The sequence below is a fragment of the Monodelphis domestica genome, chromosome 2 (assembly GCF_027887165.1).
Source record: "Monodelphis domestica isolate mMonDom1 chromosome 2, mMonDom1.pri, whole genome shotgun sequence".
Taxonomy (NCBI): Eukaryota; Metazoa; Chordata; class Mammalia; order Didelphimorphia; family Didelphidae; genus Monodelphis; species Monodelphis domestica.
Genome location: NC_077228.1, coordinates 196732392 through 196752515, shown reverse-complemented (window position 1 = coordinate 196752515; position 20124 = coordinate 196732392). Strand labels below are relative to the sequence as shown.

The 20124-nt window shown below is 39.8% G+C and overlaps 1 long non-coding RNA gene across 1 annotated transcript in view; it reads right to left on the bottom strand.

Moving 5' to 3' along the window:
- The window catches only part of LOC103099890 (uncharacterized), a 23011-nt gene extending 2887 nt beyond the window's left edge, over positions 1-20124 (bottom strand). The window contains exon 1 of the long non-coding RNA XR_008916367.1: positions 19875-20124. This is a non-coding gene — a long non-coding RNA (uncharacterized LOC103099890). The remainder of the gene's footprint in view (positions 1-19874) is intronic.

Sequence of the window (20124 nt, the reverse complement as noted above, 5' to 3'; positions counted from 1 at the left end):
GAAGTCAGTTCATTAGGAGAAAGACAGGATTTCTAGGGGGCAAAGTATGTATCTCATGTCAGGGTAGACTAATTAATTGGCTGATTCTTTGAAAATCTAAACAGGTAATTGTAGGCACATAAGGAAGACATGTCTTAATGTATGTTTGATTCTTTTATACAGGTTTATTTTTAATCATAACAAAAAGGAGCTTTTCATGAGGCTATTAAAGTGTTGAGGAGATGGAAGCAACCTAACCTTAACCCTAACCCTAACTGGAAAAGCCTGTGAATCAGGTACAGCTAGGGGGCACAGTGGACAAAGTAACAGAAATAGAGTCAGGCAGTTACCTTCCTGAGTTCAAATCTGACTTCAGACATTTACTAGATTGTGACCCTGGGAAAGTCACATAACCCTGCCCACCTCAGTTGCCTCATCTGTCAAATGAACTGGAGAGGGAAATGGCAGGCCATTCCAGTATCTTTACCATGTAAACCCCAAATGGGGATCACAAAGAGAAGGACACAACTGAAAATGACTGAACAAGAATTTGGGATTTATGTTGACTTTAGATATTTGTTACAAAAGGACTTTGATTTGTTCTCTTGTGGGTGGAGGGGGTTTCTGGTGGACATAAGTGAGAAGGGGAGAAAGATCCATTTTTATGTATTAAAAAATAAATGTAATTTTAAAAAATTTTAGAGGGAAATATTCTGACTATTTAACATCAGAGGGATTAAAGGTCAAAACAACAGAATACACCATATTCTTCAACAACTCAGCTGATAGATTCTCTAGAGAAAGGAGTTTTTTGGTGTCTTTATTACATCAGAGAAGATTTGATCCTGAAGCCAATATTCATTTTTGATAACTCTGAAGATTTCCTCCAGAAGAACATGTACATGGATATCCCAAGGGGGCTGAGAAGATGGACAAGGGGTAGGGACCCATCTGACTTTTACCAAATTGTCCTCCAAAATACTATGATAAGATGACTCCAAATGAATTCTGGAGCAGCACAACCCACAAAAAGACAAGATGTAATTTTTAGCACAAAACAACTTGGGAGCCCTGGATGAGAGATCTAGTGCACCAGGGTGGAGATGGAGCACAGCTCGCCAGGGCAGGTCTGACCACAGCAACAGGTCTTGGGCACATCTGAAGCAGTAGCAAAAGATATGACACCCATTCCTATTAAAAACCCTAGAAAGCATAGGAATTAATGACTCATTCCTTAAACTGGTAAGTAGCATATACTTAAAACCTTCAGCAAGTATCACCTGCAATGGTGATAATTTAGAAGCCTTCCCAGTAAGATCAAGGTTGAAGCAAGGATGCCCATTATCACCACTGTTATTTAATATTGTGTTAAAAATACTAATTTTAGCAATAAGGAAAGAAAAAGAAAGGGAAAGAATTGAAGTAAACAATGAGGAAACTAAACTCTCACTCTTTGGAGTTATGATGGTATACATAGAGAATCTTAGAGAATCAACTAAAAAACTAGTTGAAATAATTATTAACTAATAAATTTAGTAAAGTTACAGGATACAAAATAAATCCAAATACATCAGAAGCATTTCTACATATTACCAACAAAATCCAGCAGTAAGAGTTAGAAAGAAAATTTCTACTCTAGACAATATAAAATACCTGGGAATCTACTTGTCAAGACATACACAGGAATTATATGAACAGAATTACAAAACACTTCAAACAAAGCCAATCTGAATCATTGGAACATTAAGTTCTTATGGGTAAACTGAGCATTAAAACATATAAAAGCATATAAAACAGATGACAATTTAAGGTAAATTAATTTATTCATTCAGGTCCATACCAATCAAACTACCAAATAATTATTTTATAGAACTAGAAAAAATGATAACAAATTTCATCTAGAAAAACAAAAGGTCAAGAATATCAAGGGAAGGACTTCCGGTCAAGATGGTGGCTTAGAGGCAGAAAAATTTCAGACCTCTGAAAACCCTTCCTTACCGATCACAAACTGGGGACTGAAATTCAAACTTAACAACAGGACAAAGCCGGGGAACCCTCCTCCTGGACTCAGATCAAAAGGTACACCTCCCAAAAGCCAGAATCCTAGATCATTCAGGTCTAAGGGGAAGGCAGAAGGAAGGTCCCAGAACCCCTCTCCCCCAACCCAGAGCCCTGAGCCTGCGTCAGCAGCAGGAACATCAGGGCTGGCAAAAGGGCCTCAGGGCCGGGGCACATTCAGACCAAACCAGCTGAACCTAATCCCATCAGGAGTCAGGAGCCCTCCCCCCTTAGAGTTCAGGGTCTTCTGAAAGTACAGAAACCCTGGGGCCTGCAAAGGGGTTGCTCCGAAGGGCATACCTTGAAAGTAACCTGGGCCAGTCTAGGGGGATGGGGGGGCAGGGAAGCAGCAGAGGTTTTTGCTTCAGGGCACATCCAGACCAACCCAGATGAACCTAATCCCATGTGAATCTTAAAAATTCTCAGACCCTATTTCAGAAGATTTGGTTAAGACCATTCCCCATTTTAAACAATGAAGGGACTTAGTCAGGAATATGAGAACTCTACTCTACCCATACTTAAGCATAATTTAGGGGAAGATAAAGTTGTAAACTCTTTACTGAACAATGAAAAAATACTTAACTCATACTTATAGTGAAGCAAAAGCCTTAAGCTAAGTCTATTTTTAGGAAGGTGCTAAGTACCTATGAAGGTCAGGCAACTTGAAAACTTGTAAGGGACAAGCCTTAACAAAAGAGGTGTGAGGTTTTAGTCTACTCAGGTGTGAATTTAGAATGGTCTGTCCTTTGGAAAATGTCTACTGGGATTGGTAGATGTGAGAACTTAGGGGAGGTGACATAGGAGAAAATTCTCTTTAAAAGGAGGTCAGAAGCTGAGAGCAAGGGACTCTCTGAGAACTCTCTCTGAAGAGAAGTGAGCTTACCAAAATTGAATGTAAGGGCTCGGTGGCTGAACGTAGTTGAGCTGAGGAGCTGAACTGGTGGGTCTATCTGAACACTAGAATTTTGCTTGGAAAGATCTTGTGGTGAGTGATTAAAGACTGACTGATCCCTCTCTTAAGACTCAGGCCTAGGCCATGTTGGCTAAGACCCTTCATACTTATTCCTCCCTTATTCTCTCTCACTTTCATTAATTCCTTAATTTGTATTAATTAAAATCTCTATAAAACCCAGATGACTTGGGTATATTTCATATTTGGGAATTTCTCCCTGGTGACCACTTTATATTTGATTTAACTCAAGACGCTGTCTTGAAACCATATTTCTGAGGTCACAATTTAAGGCAACCACTCTTTTATCTATAACAGTTTATGCCACACACTCTTTTAAATGTTATACCCATCAGGAGCCCTCAGAGCTCAGGGAGGCCAGGATCCCTTCCCTTTAGAGTGCAGGGTATTCTGAAAGGACAGAAACCTCAGGGCCTGAAAAGGGGTTGCTCCGAAGGGCATACCTTGAAAGTAACCTGGGCCAGTCTGGGGGTGGGGAGGCAGGGAAGCAGCAGAGGTTTTTGCTTCGAGGCACATACAGACTAACCCAGCTGAACCTAATCCCATCAGAAGCCCTCAGAGCTCAGGGAGTCCAGGACCCCTCCCCCCCCCTTAGAGTGCAGGATCTTCTGAAAGGACAGAAACCTCAGGGCCAGCAAAGGCATTGAGGTACCTTGTGAACAGTGCTGTGCCAGGGTCAGAGCATGGAAGTAAGGCAGCAGAGAAGCAAATGGAGGGAACTGAGAGCAGTAACACCTGAAACTTCGGCAGGCAGGTGAGGGCAGACCCTGGGATTCCCCTGGAAGACAGAGCAGCTGCAGAGAATGGACAATTTGCCTGGGGTAAAAACCTCAGACGATCAGACAGATACACTAAGAGCCAGTCCTCCTCACTCAGATAGAGAAGACAAACAGTACAGAAGTGCAAAAGCCTCCAAACACCAAGAAAAGCAAGAATAAAGGGGGTGACTTTGGACACATTTTATGGAGCAAAAATACAAAATACAGAGGAGATAGAAGAGGAAACACAAACAAATGCTCCAAAACCTTCCAAAGGAAATGGAAATTCTCCACAAACTCTTGAAGAATTTAAATGGGAAATTATCAAAAAGATGGAAACCTTCTGGCAGGAAAAATGGGAAACAATGCAAAAGGAAATCAGCAATATGAGAAACCAAAATATGCAAATGCAGAAACAACTCGAAGCCACAAAAAACAGGTCAGACCAAACTGAAAAGGAAAACCAGTCTTTAAAGGTCAGAATCAGGCAACTGGAAGACAAAAATCTTGCAAATGAGCAAGAATTAATAAAGCAAAGTCAAAAGACTAAAGAATTAGAAGACAACATAAAATATCTCACTGACAAGGTGACAGACCTGGAAAACAGAGGAAGGAGAGACAAATTAAGAAACATTGGTCTACCTGAATAACCAGAGATAAACAGTAATCTTGATATCATAATATATGATATCATCAAAGAAAACTGCCCAGAGATTCTAGAAAAGGGGAACAAAATATTCATTGAAAGAGTTCACAGAACACCCTCTACACTAAATCCCCAAAAGACAACTCCCAGGAATGTAATTGCCAAATTCCAAAGCTTCCAAGCAAAAGAAAAAATTCTTACAAGAAGTCAGAAAAGGCAATTTAAATATAAAAAAACACCAATCAGGGTCCCACAGGACCTAGCAATTTCCACTCTGAAAGACCATAACGCATGGAATATGATATTTGGAAAAGCAAGAGAGCTGGGTCTTCAACCAAGGATCAGCTATCCATCAAAACTGACTATATACTTCCAGGGGAAGGTATGGACATTCAACAAAATACGAGATTTCCAAATGTTTGTAAAGGAAAGACCAGATCTCTGTGAAAAGTTTGATATCCAAACACAAAGAGCAAGAGAAACATGAAAAGGTAAATATGAAGGAAAGGGAAAAGGAGAAAAATGTTATCTTTTTCTTTTATTAAAATTTTCTTCTATAAGGACTACATTTATATCAAATTATATATATATATGTATATATATGTATATATATATATTAATATGTGGGGAAAATGTAATGTGTAACCCTCAAAAATTGTATGCATCATTAGAGTAGTAAGAAGAATCATGCATAGGGAAAGTTTGGGGCATCAAGGAGATATGGAGAAAGGGGGGGATAGAAAGAAAAAGGGAGGTTAGAATCATTGATGGTACCAAGATATTCTCCAAGAAATGGGGGGGGGGACTAAATAGAATAATCTTTCTCACACAAAGATAAACAAAGGGAAGGGGAGGGGAAGAATTCCCATATAAGAAGGAGAGGAAGAGAGTTTTTACTTAAACCTTACTCTCAGTGAAATCAACTCCGAGAGGGAAGAGCATCCAGATCCATTGGGATCTTGAATTTTATCTTATCCAACAGGGTAAGGGAGAAGGGAAAACCAAGGGGGGGGGTAGGAGGGGAGGGAACACAAAAAGGGAGGGAAGGAGAGGAGGGAGGGGAAGGGAACAAAAAGGGAGGGGCTAGAAAGGGAAACATATCAAGGGAAGGGACTAAGGGGACTGATTTAAAGTAAATCACTGGCTTGAAAGGTTATAGCTAAAGAAGAAAGGTCAGAATTAGGGGAGGATATCAAAATGCCAGGGAGTCTACAAGTGACATCATAACTTTGAACGTGAATGGGATGAACTCACCCATAAAATATAGACGAATAGCAGAATGTATTAGAATCCAAAACCCTACCATATGTTGTCTTTGAGAAACATACATGAGGCGGGTAGACACCCACAAGGCCAGAAATAAAGGATGAAGTAAGACCTTCTGGGCCTCAACTGATAGAAAGAAGGCAGGAGTTGCAATCATGATATCTGATAAAGGCAAAGCAAAAATAAACCTGATTAAAAGGGATAGGGAAGGTAATTATATTTTGTTAAAAGGGACTTTAGATGAGGAAATGTCACTAATCAATGTATGCACAAAAAATGTATGCACCAAATAATATAGCACCCAAATTTCTAATGGAGAAACTAGGAGAATTGAAGGAAGAAATAGACAATAAAACCATATTAGTGGGAGATTTGAACCAACCACTATCAAATTTAGATAAATCAAATCAAAAAATAAATAAGAAAGAGGTAAAAGAAGTGAATGAAATCTTAGAAAAATTAGAGTTAATAGACATATGGAGAAAAATAAATAGGGACAAAAAGGAATACACCTTCTTCTCAGCACCACATGGCACATTCACAAAGATTGACCATACACTAGGTCACAGAAACATGGCATACAAATGCAGAAAAGCAGAAATAATAAATTCAGCTTTCTCAGATCATGAGGCAATAAAAGTAATGATCAGAAAGGGTACATGGAGAACCAAATAAAAAATTAATTGGAAATTAAATAATATGATACTCCAAAATCAGTTAGAGAACAAATCATAGAAACAATTAATAATTTCAATGAGGGAAATGACAATGGTGAGACATCCTTTCAAACCTTATGGGATGCAGCTAAAGCAGTGATCAGAGGAAAATTCATATCCCTGAGTGCATATTTTAACAAACTAGGGAGGGCAGAGGTCAATGAATTGGAAATGCAAATAAAAAAAAACTTGAAAGCAAATGAATTAAAAAAACCCAGAAGAAAACCAAGCCAGAGATCCTAAAAATTAAGGGAGAAATTAATAAAATCAAAACTGATAGAACTATTAAACTAATAAATAAGACTAGAAGCTGGTACTTTGAAAAAAACAAACAAAATAGACAAAGCACTGGTCAATCTAATTTAAAAAAGGAAAGAAGAAAAGCAAATGAACCGCATCAAAGATAAAAAGGGGGACATCACCTCCAATGAAGGGGAAATTAAGGCAATCATTAAAAACTACTTTGTCCAATTATATGGCAATAAATATACCAATCTAGGTGATATGGACAAATATATGCAAAAATATAAACTGCCTAGACTAACAGAAGAAGAAATAGAATTCTTAAATAATCCCATATCAGAAAATGAAATCCAACAGGCCATCAAACAACTCCCTAAGAAAAAATCCCCAGGGCATGATGGATTCACAAGTGAATTCTATCAAACATTCAAAAAACAGCTAATTCCAATACTATACAAAATATTTGACATAATAAGCAAATAGGGAGTTCTACCAAATTCTTTTTATGACACAAACATGGTACTGATTCCAAAACCAGGCAGGTCAAAAACAGAGAAAGAAAATTATAGACCAATATCCCTAATGAATATAGATGCAAAAATATTAAATAGGATACTAGCAAAAACACTTCAGCAAGTAATCAGAAGGGTCATTCACCATGATCAAGTAGGATTTATACCAGGGATGCAGGGCTGATTCAATATTAGGAAAACCATCCACAAAATTGACCATATCAACAAGCAAACCAACAAAAATCACATGATTATTTCAATAGACGCAGAAAAAGCCTTTGATAAAATACAACACCCATTCCTATTAAAAACACTAGAAAGTAGAATAAAAAGAAACATTTTAAAAAGAAAAAAAAAACACTAGAAAGTATAGGAATAGGAGGGTCGTTCCTAAAAATAATAAACAGTATATATCTAAAACCATCATCTAATATCATCTGCAATGGGGATAAACTAGATGCATTCCCAATAATATCAGGAGTGAAACAAGGCTGCCCATTATCACCTCTACTATTTGACATTGTACTAGAAACATTAACAGTAGCAATTAGAGAAGAAAAAGAAATTGAAGGCATTAAAATAGGCAAGGAAGAGACCAAGTTATCACTCTTTGCAGATGACATGATGGTCTACTTAATGAATCCTAGAGATTCAACCAAAAAGGTAATTGAAATAATCAACAACTTTAGGAAAGTTGCAGGATGCAAAATAAATCTACATAAGTTATCAGCATTTCTATATATTTCTAACACAGTTCAGCAGCAAGAACTAGAAAGAGAAATCCCATTCAAAATCACCTTAGACAAAATAAAATACCTAGGAATCTATCTCCCAAGAGAAATACAGGAATTATATGAACACAACTTCAAAACACTCTCCACACAACTAAAACTAGACTTGACCAATTGGAAAAACATTAACTGCTCATGGGTAGGACAAGCCAATATAATAAAAATGAACATCCTACCCAAACTTATTTATCTATTTAGTGCTGTAAAAAATAGACTCGAATACAGGACTACAATCCCCATGAGCCTTTGCTCCACTTCCCCAGAATGCCTTGTAATCTCACCTGGGCCGAGATTGAGAAGGTATTCAAAGGCTTTTGAGTGCCGCTCACTCTCTCTTGGCTCTTTTTGGACTTCTGTTTTGGAGCAGGCGGTCTCTTGCGTGATGTGAGGTAATTTTGTCTAGGCCTCTGGCCTAGGCACATGTTTCTTACTTGTATATTCTTTAATCTTTAACCTTTAATAAACCTCTAAAAAATATAATACTCCTTGCAGAGAGAAACTAATATCTACCTGCCTCAGTCTCCCCGTCTCCCCTAAATTTTAATCTTTACAGTTTGGCGACCACAAAGGGACTCGAACCCTCAATCTCCTGATTTCTTTTCTAATCTTTAGTTCAACTGTTAATAGCTAGTACCTAGAAAAGAATTTTTTTTGAGCCATATCTCTCTGGCCAAGGTTTTCTACCCTCACAAAGCTGCTACAGGCTCCTGACCTGCTGCCCACCCCACCTGGCTCGGCCCTGCCGCTTCCTGCCTGCAGCCTGCAGCCCTGATGGTCCTCACCTAGTACCTGGTCCTGGCCTTGCCCACCCCCGCAGCCGCTCCAGCTCCTGCTCCTGGCCTCTCACCAGCCCGCTGCCTGCCTATTTCTGTGCCCCAGACCCTGGAGCACAACCCCAGTTGGCTCATCACCCAGATCCTTGGAGCAGATCACTCAGGACTCATTGCGACCAGCTGGTAACAGTATTGGCCACGTGGGTGGAGGGGAGAGAAGAGAGGGAAAGGAGACTGGGTAATTTTCCCTTAGGCTAAGCCTCCACGTGGATGGGGTTATTGGCCACAGGGGGATCAGAGAGGGGAAAGAGAGAAAAGACTAGAGAGAAGAAACAGACTTTTCAAACAGAAACCTAAAAAGCAATGGGTTTAAAAGGATTTTTGACTCTTCTGGCAATTTTATTGATTTTACCTGCCTGTCAGGGAGCAGACTCAGCCCAAAAATTCAACTTTAACTTTGGGGAGGAAAATGGGTGGCCCAGCGAACTGGAAGCCAGGCCCAGAGACGGGAGGTCTCTAGTTAAAATCTGGCCTCCAATGCTTCCCAACTATGGGGCCCTGAACAGATCCCTTGAACCCCATAGCCTAGCCTTTACTACTCTACCTTCGGACAATAGACATTTAAATGGATAATTAAAAACAAACAAAAAAAAACCCCCAAGGAACTTTGAAGAGCTAAAGGCTATATTCTAAGGCATTTCAGACTCCAATGGTTTATAAAAAAATCTCTGTATTCTATTGCATTGTTTTGTTTAAGATATAACTTTGTGATTTTAAGTTCATATATTACTGGATTGAATATTATTCTGTGAACTGAAGGTTGATTGAATTTATTTTGAATGTACTGAGTTTTGAAATTCTGTTGTTTTCCCCCTATAACTGTGTTGAACAAATATTATTGTGAATAAGCCCATATATGAAAAAACAGCTTTTTTCTATTTTGCTGAGGATAGATGGACTTCAGAACTGGTTATAATTGTATTAACAACCTTTGGAATTTTAATGTGCTAAATACCTCAAATGATTTGATTTTAAGGGTTTTTTAAATATGATTTTTGGAATTTTTTTTAACAATCTGGTTATTTTTGCCTGCCCCTACCACGAGGTAAGGCCCATTAGCTGAAGTGAAATACATTTTATAAACCCCCAACCTTCCCACATGTGAATGGAAGTTGGGCAGTTAATCTCAGGGCATTTGTATCCCTATAAGCCTCCAAGAAAAAGGAGCACCCCTTTATTTATGCTCTTCAGATCACTACTTTACTTACACCAGAATGATATATAGATTTCTTGATTATGTTCTTAACCCTAGATGAGTTTTACTTTGTTTTAAAAAATGTTTAAATACCAAGGTTGAAGGTGTAAATGTAGAAATTTTAGGCTTCTGGGAGAGGTTATAATATTGTAATGGCTAAAATTGTGGCTACAGGATTTATGTAATATTGAACAATGGCCGCCAAGGAATTTACTTATGAAATTCCTAAAATGAAACACTCAAGTCAGAATGGAGTTTATGGAGGTTTAATCACACTGGAAGTAGAGAAAGGAGAGGGAGAGAAGGAGAGAAGAGAAAAGGGAAAGGGGCTACTCAACCTCTGACCAAGGCAGAGGGAGTTTTAGGCCCAAAGGCCCAGGTGGAAAGAATCAGTCCTTAACTCACGTGAAGGAAAGCTGTCTGCGGGCGTCCTCCCTCTCCAAGCTCCTAACACCAACTCCCCCTAGCTCTCTCCACAGGAAGTCAGCGAATTCCAGAGGCTGTTCCCTACCTCACTTCCTGTGTCTCACAAATGCCAATGGTTGGCTCTAGCTTGGCTTAGGACAGCCCAGGTGGGCAGTTAGTTATTTCTGATTTGTCATTGACTAGCACATGCCCGTGTAGTGTGGGTGTGCACAATTTTTGGGTGCTAGACCAAGATGGAGACTTTTAAAATTCACAAAGGATTGCTATGTTTGTAAAAATTGTGACAAATGTCCATCAATTCATAGGTTTTAAAAATGTCATACAGCAACTTATGTGAAATATGAAAGTGTGTTTGTTTGCTATTGTAATTAATTGGGCTATTGAGAATTTTGGGGATTTTGATATCTACATATTTGTACTACTGTATTTTTAAAGATGAAAAAATTGTTAACCTTGTTCAATTCATTTGCCTTCTACTCACAGTGATCATGGCCAGATACAAAGAAGAAATGGATCTCATTTTTTGGTGAGAAAGCCTTGTATTTTATATTTTCTTAACTGACACAGAGTGTCAATGATTATAAGCTATATTTTTGAATTTTTAAAAGCTCTTTTATTATTATATTTTTCTTGCATGTGCAATATACTTTTTCAGTTTTTTTATTATCTTTTCTCTCCTTTTTATATTTGAAGCACATGTCACCAGCATTAAGATTGTCTTTAACCTTTTGATTTTTAAGTTTAAGATACATTTGCTAATACATGCCCTAAAAGGCTTGTGACTATAAAAATGATGCCACTAATTATTTAAATAAATTATGGGACTTTGCTTAATGATTCTGTCTGATTCCAGGACAAGATATACACACAAGAGCCATTGCACAGAGCCAAAGAAAGGCCAATCTAGGATGGATTGATGCACTTCTAGGCCAATACAAAGGTCTTGAACCTAGTGTGAAGACTCGAGGTTACTATGTTTAACATGTGTTTTAACAGTCCTTGTATCCACACTCACCCTGAAGATACTCACAGACGAATATCCCCGAAACCTTGGCTCCTATAATCTGGTCCCCTTTTCTGCCTCTCATAGTGTGGTACCTTTCTGTAGTCCTGGCACTGACTGGGTAAATGCATCATTACTTAGATCATTTTGATTGGGCCCTGATTAAAGGACCTGTTATAGATTTATTTTTCTTCTACTTGGAATTTTTACACATAAGACTTTGATAGTCTATATTTTTATCCAGAAATTTTTCTTTTCTTTTGGATTTTCTGATGTCTTTTTAATATCTCTTGCCAATTGATTCATATACCTCATATCTCAGCCATGCATCCCTAACTGATTCTGAATCTTTCAATCACCCACAACACGGGGGAATGTAAAAAAAATCATTATTTAAATTGCAAAGTTTAAATTCCTTTTGAGAAGAATTTTAGGTAAAGAAGATGCTACCTCTCTGAATCCAGAACTGAACTGTTGGAGAAGCCACCATGAAGAAGCCTCCAGACCACAAGTTGCACAAAATTGAACTTTGGGTGTGGTTGATTGAACATTTATTTGTATGTATACTTTTATGCCAAAGGGGACTGCCCCCTAACGACTTTTTGTCAATGTGTTCAGCAATTATTGGTTTTATTCTTTTTTCTCTTATCCTCACACTATTGTAATCTTTTAAGTTTATTATGTTTTTATGATCCTTTTGGGGAAAAATTAATTTTTCCAAAAATGATCACACGAGGAAATGTAAAAAATAGACTCGAATACAGGACTACAATCCCCACGAGCCTTTGCTCCACTTCCCCAGAATGCCTTGTAATCTCACCTGGGCCGAGATTGAGAAGGTATTTAAGCTGATTCAAAGGCTTTTGAGGGCGGGCTCTTGGCTTTTTTTGGACTTCCGTTTTGGAGCAGGCGTCTCTTGCTTGATGTGAGGTTATTTTGTCTAGGCCTCTGGCCTAGGCACATGGTTCTTACTTGTATATTCTTTAATATTTAACCTTTAATAAACCTCTAAAAAATATAATACTCCTTGCAGAGAGAAACTAATTTCTACCTGCCTCAGTCTCCCCATATTCCTAAATTCTAATCATAACAGGTACCAACACCTCTGCAAGGCAGTCAATGAGGATATAGCTAGGCTGGAGTCCTCCATTAACTTCCTTGAGAAATAATATGCCTCCTTAGCCAAGGTTGCCCTTCAAAATCAATGAGGCCTGGACCTCCTCTTCCTTAAGGAAGGAGGCCTCTATGCAGCCTTGGGCGAGGAATGCTGCTTCTATGTTAACCACTTGGGGATTATTAGGGACTCCCTGAGCAAGCTACGAGAAGGTCTAGAAGCCCCACGGAAGAAGAGAGAAACTGCCAGCCCCTAGTACGCCCATCTTTTCAACTCTTCCCCCTGGCTCACTACCCTAGTCACGTCCCTTATAGGACCCCTTATAATCTTGACCCTACTCTTAACATTTGGTCCCTGTATTTTTAATCACCTTGTTCGGTTCGTGAAAGACCAGCTGGATGCCATCCAGGTTTTGGCCCTCCAACAACAGTACCAACCCCTAGCCATTATGGAGCCCCAGGCTGGGAGCTATGAGCTGCCTCATCGGGCAGGCCTTTCCTCTGCCCCCTGAGAGAAAAAGAAGTTGGAAATGAGGGAGGCCCGAGCAGGAAAGCTGCCTGGCCTTGGAAGTTCAGAGCCACAAATATGCCAAGATCCCAGCTGCACTGGGTACCAGATAAGAACGTAAGGGCAAGGAAGACCCTGTAACATAAAAATGTCAAGGTTTCAAGAATAGTATGTAGCAGATAAGGGCTGAGGAGAGCCATACATACCGGCAACGTTCCAACAATGGTATGCAACAGATAAAGGACTGAAAGGAGGAGGGGGGCCATACATGCTGAAGAGTATTTAAGGCCAAGTCTTCAGGAGGGAACTTGGAACTCTGGTGGCAGAGTTTCCACTGGTGCGCACCAGTCCCATAATAAATGACCCTTTGCCTGATTGCATTGTCTATGGGTCTTCCTTGGTGGTGGGCGAAATCCCAGACCCCAACATGGAGATATATAGAAATGCTGATGACTTATGCGGGTTTATTTTGTATCCTGCAACTTTGCTAAAGTTGTTGATTATTTCAACTAGCTTAGAAGGCTAATTTAGAGAACGTTGTAATACTTAAAGCCTTCTGCAAAAATATTAAACTTTACTTTTAGTTGTTTCGTGGTTCTGAAATGAACTGTTCTCCCTCTGGTTTTACCTTGTCTGGGAGTCCCCATTTTGGGGAACCAACAGAGTTTATTTGGAAATGAAATAGTAAATAAATTTGTATTTTCATATCTCTTTCCCACAAGAAAAAAAATGTCAGTACTTCTGGAAGAAAATGTGATCTTTCTGGACAAAGAGTTCTATAGTCTGGGGAGGGAGCCAAGGATTTCTCACGATTCCAGGATTCCTGGCCAAAGCACCAACTGGCCAGGTCATCCCACGGATCATTTCGGTGCCCCCCCCCCAGGGATCACCAAGCACTTGTCTCTGTCACTCTCCAAAGCCCTAAGGGATAGGAAAGTGACAGAAGGTGAGGCTGCAACAAGGATTGGGTCAGGTAAGTTTCCTTAGGTATTCTAAAGCCTGTTGCAGAGTTGAGGAACTAGTGTTTTAGTTCCTGAGATATTCTGAACAGGATATTTTAGGATGGGTAGGACAAATTCAAAAGAGTCGCAGGAGTCATAGGAATAAGAATTTACAATTGGAATGATCTCCAAAAGTATAAAGGAAAGAGGAAAAAGAAACAAATGGTTTTCTGTTGTAACACTAAATGGCCATTTTCTTTGGGGGGAAAAAAACCAAGCCCCATCTCCCACTCCCATAGATCTGAGAGTGGGGTTTGGAGCTGAGCAGGCTCAGAATGGTGGGTGGGGAAAGAGCTAATGCTTGAAACCTGAAGCAAAGTTTATTTAACTGCTTTGTACCTGTCTTTGAAAATCAGTGTTTTTGTATGTGCTAACTGACATGGGCATTGTACCCCCAGAAACTCAGGCAAACTATTATGGACAGAGAGATGCACCTGCAGTCTCCACCTCGATCCTATCAGGCTACATCTCAAGATATCTGTTTGTTAAGGAATCTTTGTGCCTCCAGGCAGACGCCAGTCAGATGACCACCTCACCCCACCAAGTGCCGGAGTGACTAGCACTCGAGGTCACGTCCACACCATGACACAGCATCTGTTGTAAAGAGCATAAAATCCCCAGAACTGATGTCGTCTGGGGAACAGCTTTTCCATCCATGCTGTCCTCCCAAGGAACTGCTCCCCATCTTGCTGTTTCACCTGTATGATCCTCCTGGCCATTCTCAACATTACTTTCTAAATTAATAAATTTATTTTTGTTTTTAAGCTAAGTTTTGGAGTCTTTGCATTCTTGCAAAAGATATCCTTCCTGTACCCCAGGGGTGCACCATCTGCACCCCATAACACTCTGTAAGATTTAAAATAGTTGTCTGCCATAAACTGTGGCAGTTAAAATAGTTGAGGTTGTAAACTGTGGCGAGTTAAAATGGTATATGGCTTAAATTGTAATAATTAAAATGGTGGAAGATACAAATTATGCTAGATATAAAAGTGGGTGAGTAAATTTGACCGCAGAAAATATGTTTCACTACAGTGTCTTGGTTTTTAAATCAAATATAAGGTGGTTGCCAGGGAATATATTCCCAATTATGAATATACCCAAGTCAACTGGGTTTTATAGAGAATTTAATTAATAATACAATGAGTAATCAAAGAAAGAGAGAGGAAAAAAAAGTATAAGTATGAAGGGCCTTAAGCCAACATGGCCTAGACCTGAGTCTTAAGAGAGAATCAGTCAGTCTTTTATCACTCACCATAAGATTTGTCCAAGTAAGGGGTTCAGAGGGACAGAGTCTCCCCAGAGGGAGTTCCAGCCAGAGTCAGCCTCCCTTGAGAGACCTCCTTAGAGAATTCCTCCAAGAGCTCCTCTCAAGCGAATCTCTTTCTTATATAGCGGGTTTTCTCCTATGTCACCTCCCCTAAGTTCTTCCATCTACCAATCACTGTAGACGTTTTCCAAAGGACAACCCATTCTAAAAACACTGCTGGGTCGACTAATCCCTTCAGTAAATCTGAACCAGAGAAAACACAGCTGAGTCGACTAATCCCCTCAAGAGAAAACCTCTGAATAAGTTTTCACCTCTTTACTCCTGGCAAGTTTACAAGTTGCCTGACCTTTAATAGGTACTTAGCATCCCTTTGTATTACTTCTAAAAATAGGCATGGCTTAAAGAACTTTTTGCCTCATTATAAGTATGGGTTAAAGTACTTTCATTGTTCAGCAAGGAGTTTTCTCCCCTAAAGCAGTCCTAAGTACAGGTGGAGTAGAGGTCCTCCCATTTCTGATCCTGGTGAGTTCTCACAGTCAAAATGGGGAATGTTCCCAGTAGGGAATTGTTCCAACTGAGAATTCCCCAATGGGGAAATTTTTAACATTCACAAGTCTGAGAAATTTCAAGATTTACAAGGTATCCTTCCTGTACCCCAGGGGTGCACCATCTGCACCCCATAACACTCACAAGCTAGGATTTGGGGAAAAACTCTAAGTGATTTATGTGTTTTAACCTTGTCAGTCTCTCCCTATATTGCCTGAATGTTGGGGGTATTTGGAATACAATTAAGGGAAATAAAGGAATTAAACCTGTTCTTCTCAGGGTAAAGCATCCATCTTGCTCCCCCCACCCCACCCCAATCAGGAATGAAACATGTTAAAACAAAAAGTCTGCTTAGGCTTGGGGGCTGGGGGGGGAAGGGGGAGGGGCCAGGAACAACCTTGCTAAATGGCTCAAGAAATAAGGAAAGAGGCCAGGCTATCCTAACCTCGGCCCTCCCAAGTAGAAGCTCATGATGAGCTCATGCTGTGTATCTTTGCTGTTTTCTGATTGCAGTGGACCTCGTGCCTCAATTGTAAGTTGCAACCCCCACACTACAGGAGTCAGACAGAGGAGGGAGGGGGGACTTGAGTCAGGAACCTAAATTATGTTTATATCTGTGTCCAGGCATTGCATTTTCCCTATCTAGGCACCTGCCCTTTCTCAGAATGAATAAAGGCTGTTTCTACTCCTCTCACTTCCGGACTCCAGGTTTGTCATTGTAATTTGAGTGAGTGGTCGTTTTTTTTATCCCACATTTCTCCAAGTTCCTTATTTTAACATTTTTCTGAAGCTTACAGAATCTCTCTTAAATTTCATAATCGTTCAAATAGTTCGGAAAATTCAATTTGCAACTTCAAAAACAATCTCAAGCTATCCATTTTGGTTTTCATTAAACTTCACAAGGGTGAGAAGTTCAACTTCTATCTTGTAAAACCATTATGATTGAAGATTTTCATAGAGTAGATATTTAAGTATTTTTCTTTGTCACGAATTTAGTTTCTATCTTTCACCTCTGCTCTCTTTAATGTCGTCAGCACTAGGATCTCTGGAGAGGAAAGATGGTTTTCCCAAAAGGACACACAGTTCAGGAAAGACAAATTCTTCTGCTTCTGGCTGTGTCTTATCCTCTCCCTTGTACCTTCATGCACTGGGAAGGGAGTTGAAATTCCTCCTTGCTGGCATCAGACAAGCTAAGGAGGTCTATCCTGTCTTGACTTGGTGTCATTCCTTTTTTTTTTCCATTCTCATCTAGTGACTCAGATTCTAGTCATGGTTAGTTGGAAATTGCTCCTGCTCCCTTGTTGCAAGTAACTAACTGCCTGAGAGGTGTCTGTCTCAGTGTCTAACTGCCCCCATGCTTGCAGCAGTTTCCTGAGTAAAGGCTGTCAGGTGGAATAGAACTTGCCTCATTACCCTTTTTTCTTTCTAGCAAATCTACAGCCTGTGTAAGTAGCCTAAGAATTTCTCTTGCATATGAACAAAACAGGGAAATAACAAGTTCAGTATCTGTTGATGCAGGAGCCTGAGTTTGGATACGACCCACAGGAATCTAACTGACCTTGTATGAGTGTATTTAACCTGAGTTGATAAAAGTGACCACCTACCCGAATTACAGTTACACACTTGGAGTAAGAAAATGAGAGTGAAAAAGACAGAAGTTTATTTCTTTTCCTCATGAGGAAGGCAAAATGGCCTGGTGGCAATTTGCAATTTGCCTGGGTGCAAATACAGAGTTATATAGATGTCTGGTATGAGACGCTGGATCCCTCCTCTATCTGGTCCCCTTGTCTGGGGGCCAAGACTCACAATCTAGGCATGGAGTCTATCCCCCAAATAGCAAGATACATGAGCTCATCACACGGGAGGAGGTAAGAGTTTCACCCTGAATTCTTAAGGGCAAAGTGAGATAAGGAAGCAGCTTGCAGCTGGGCTGCCTCCTTCTTTCTAGAATCCTGACAATGCCCTTGAAGTGAGATAAAAAGCCTGATCCTAAAATAACTAGACATCCTGGAAGCTGAAAACAGACTTATTTATACATGTCATTTCGGGATGGGGGTATAAGCTGGACATTTTACTTTGAGAATATAGAGGGTGTAAACCAAATGCTTTACTTTGAGAACTACACACTTACTTGTATCCCATTCAATCCAATGTAAAATGTTTTCCGTGATCAGATGAATAATTTTAAAGGCTTCTTTCAGAGTAGCATAAATCAATAGCAGTTTAAAAACTGAAAAACTGAACAATGACAAAACTGAAACAGAAACAGAGGCCAAGTGAGATTATTTTCCTTTCTCCCTGTGAGAGTCAAATATACTCTGAGCTTTTTGCTTGTGCAGTGATCCAGCCAGCAGTCGCTGCACTAAAGGGAATATCTACCAGATTATGATTTGAGGAGGAGAAAGAAGCCAGAGAGGGGGTGTGGGGATACTGAGGCAGACACACACAGATCTGTTAAGGAAGGACACTTCTTCCTGTTATCTTTCTTTGTAGGGCATACAGTGAAGAAAGATAAAAATAACCAAGAATGTATGGTGATAGGATCAGGGATCAGGTGTGAGATGAGAAGGAAGAAAAGAATAAAGACTTTAGAGACCATAGTGAAGCTCCAAAAAAGGAGCGATGCATATGGCCAGCAGGCAGGTTAGAGAGAGAGAGAGAGGAGAAAAGAAAGGAAAAGGAAGAATGGCACCCTTCCTGACTATTTATTGAGATAATATGCAGCAGCACATAGTGGATTTACATTGGCTTGACATATCAATGACGTACATGACAGAGGCGTGGTAAGTTCAGCCCGCTCTTTTCAAACTCCCAGAACAAAGACTGCATGGCCTGCTCATAAATCATGTATTGGAATGCTGTCTGACCAGACCAGAGCTGAGGGTTCTTTGTTGCTATCTCATAGATAAGAATAGTCTTCCTCAAGAGAAAACCATCCTCTGTTAGGAGGATTATTTGAAAAATTGGGTGCTCATCCAGACAACCTGCCTCAGAATGAAGGAAGCATAAGGCCAAAATCTATTAGCTTAGGTTTGTTCATTTTTTATTTTTAATTTAAAATACAATTTTCCAATTTTAGTCCGTTCAATTTTGATTAATCTAATTTTGCCAGTGTTTAATTTAGTTAGCCCAATCTTCCTCAAAGGAGGGAATTCTTGGCTAAAATAATTCTGTGTGCACAACAAAATACTTAAATTTTCCTAGGTATTAGCAAAAAAGAAAACTCAGTAATCTATAAAACACAGATGGATCTAAAACCAAGAAACCAAGACAAACATGAAATAGATCACATAACAGTAAAAGGCACATAAAAGGAAGAACAACAGAAACCTCCCAAGGATGGAGGTTTACCTGAACCCAGAAGGAGAGGGATAGAAGCAGAAGAGGACTCCAGAACTGGCACTGGATCTCTAGATCCCTCTAAGAGGGATGCAGTTGTAATTTTTAGGTACTCTTCCTCCTTAGATAGAGAAATATGGGTTGAAGGCAGTAAGGAAAGGGTTGATGAAATGACTTTCCTCACTATCTCCTCCCGGAGTCCCGGAATTACTTGAGGGAGATACATCCCCTCTGTGAATGATTGCCCCTTGATGGCTGTGCTGACCCTCAAAGGCAGCAGGGAAGTCTCCACAGGAAAAGGTATGTGGGACCCCAATCCCACTATGAGCTACTTTGGGGCACTCACAAACCTCCCCCTTGTGTCTTACTGAAAACTGGCAGCATGACATAGTCTGCCAATGAACTTATTCCCTTGATGGAAATAAACAAGTTTGAAATCGCTATCTGACTGCTTATTTTGATTTAATTGAGATTGGAGTAAACAAAGAAGTGGGTAATGGTTAGGGGGTTGTAGGTCACCCTAATTTCTGAATCCCTTTTCAAAGGCCCATCCTCTGAATAGGCAGAATTTGCCACATCTTAAAGTCCAACTTCCCTTCCCAAATCTATCCTAAAAATATTTTTCTAAATAATCTAATTACTGAAGTCAAAGGTGTTTCTTGTAGTCAGGAGAGAGATAGAAAGAGGGAGAGAGCACTGCTCACCAAATTTGAGTCCAGTATCTCAATAGTTCATGGAATGAAAGTCTTCAGAGAAATTAGGTTTGTTGACAGGAATCTGTGATGTTTTAACAGGAATCCTTGATGTTGGGATTTTTGTCAGTGACAGAAATCTCCAGGGGTGTCTTGAAATGGCCCAGAGAAACAGGTCTTCCTTCTACTCCCTTCTGTATCTTAGCACTCAAGACCCCCTTCTCAGGAGCATTTCCCAGAAGTCCTTGTTCAGGTTCCAACT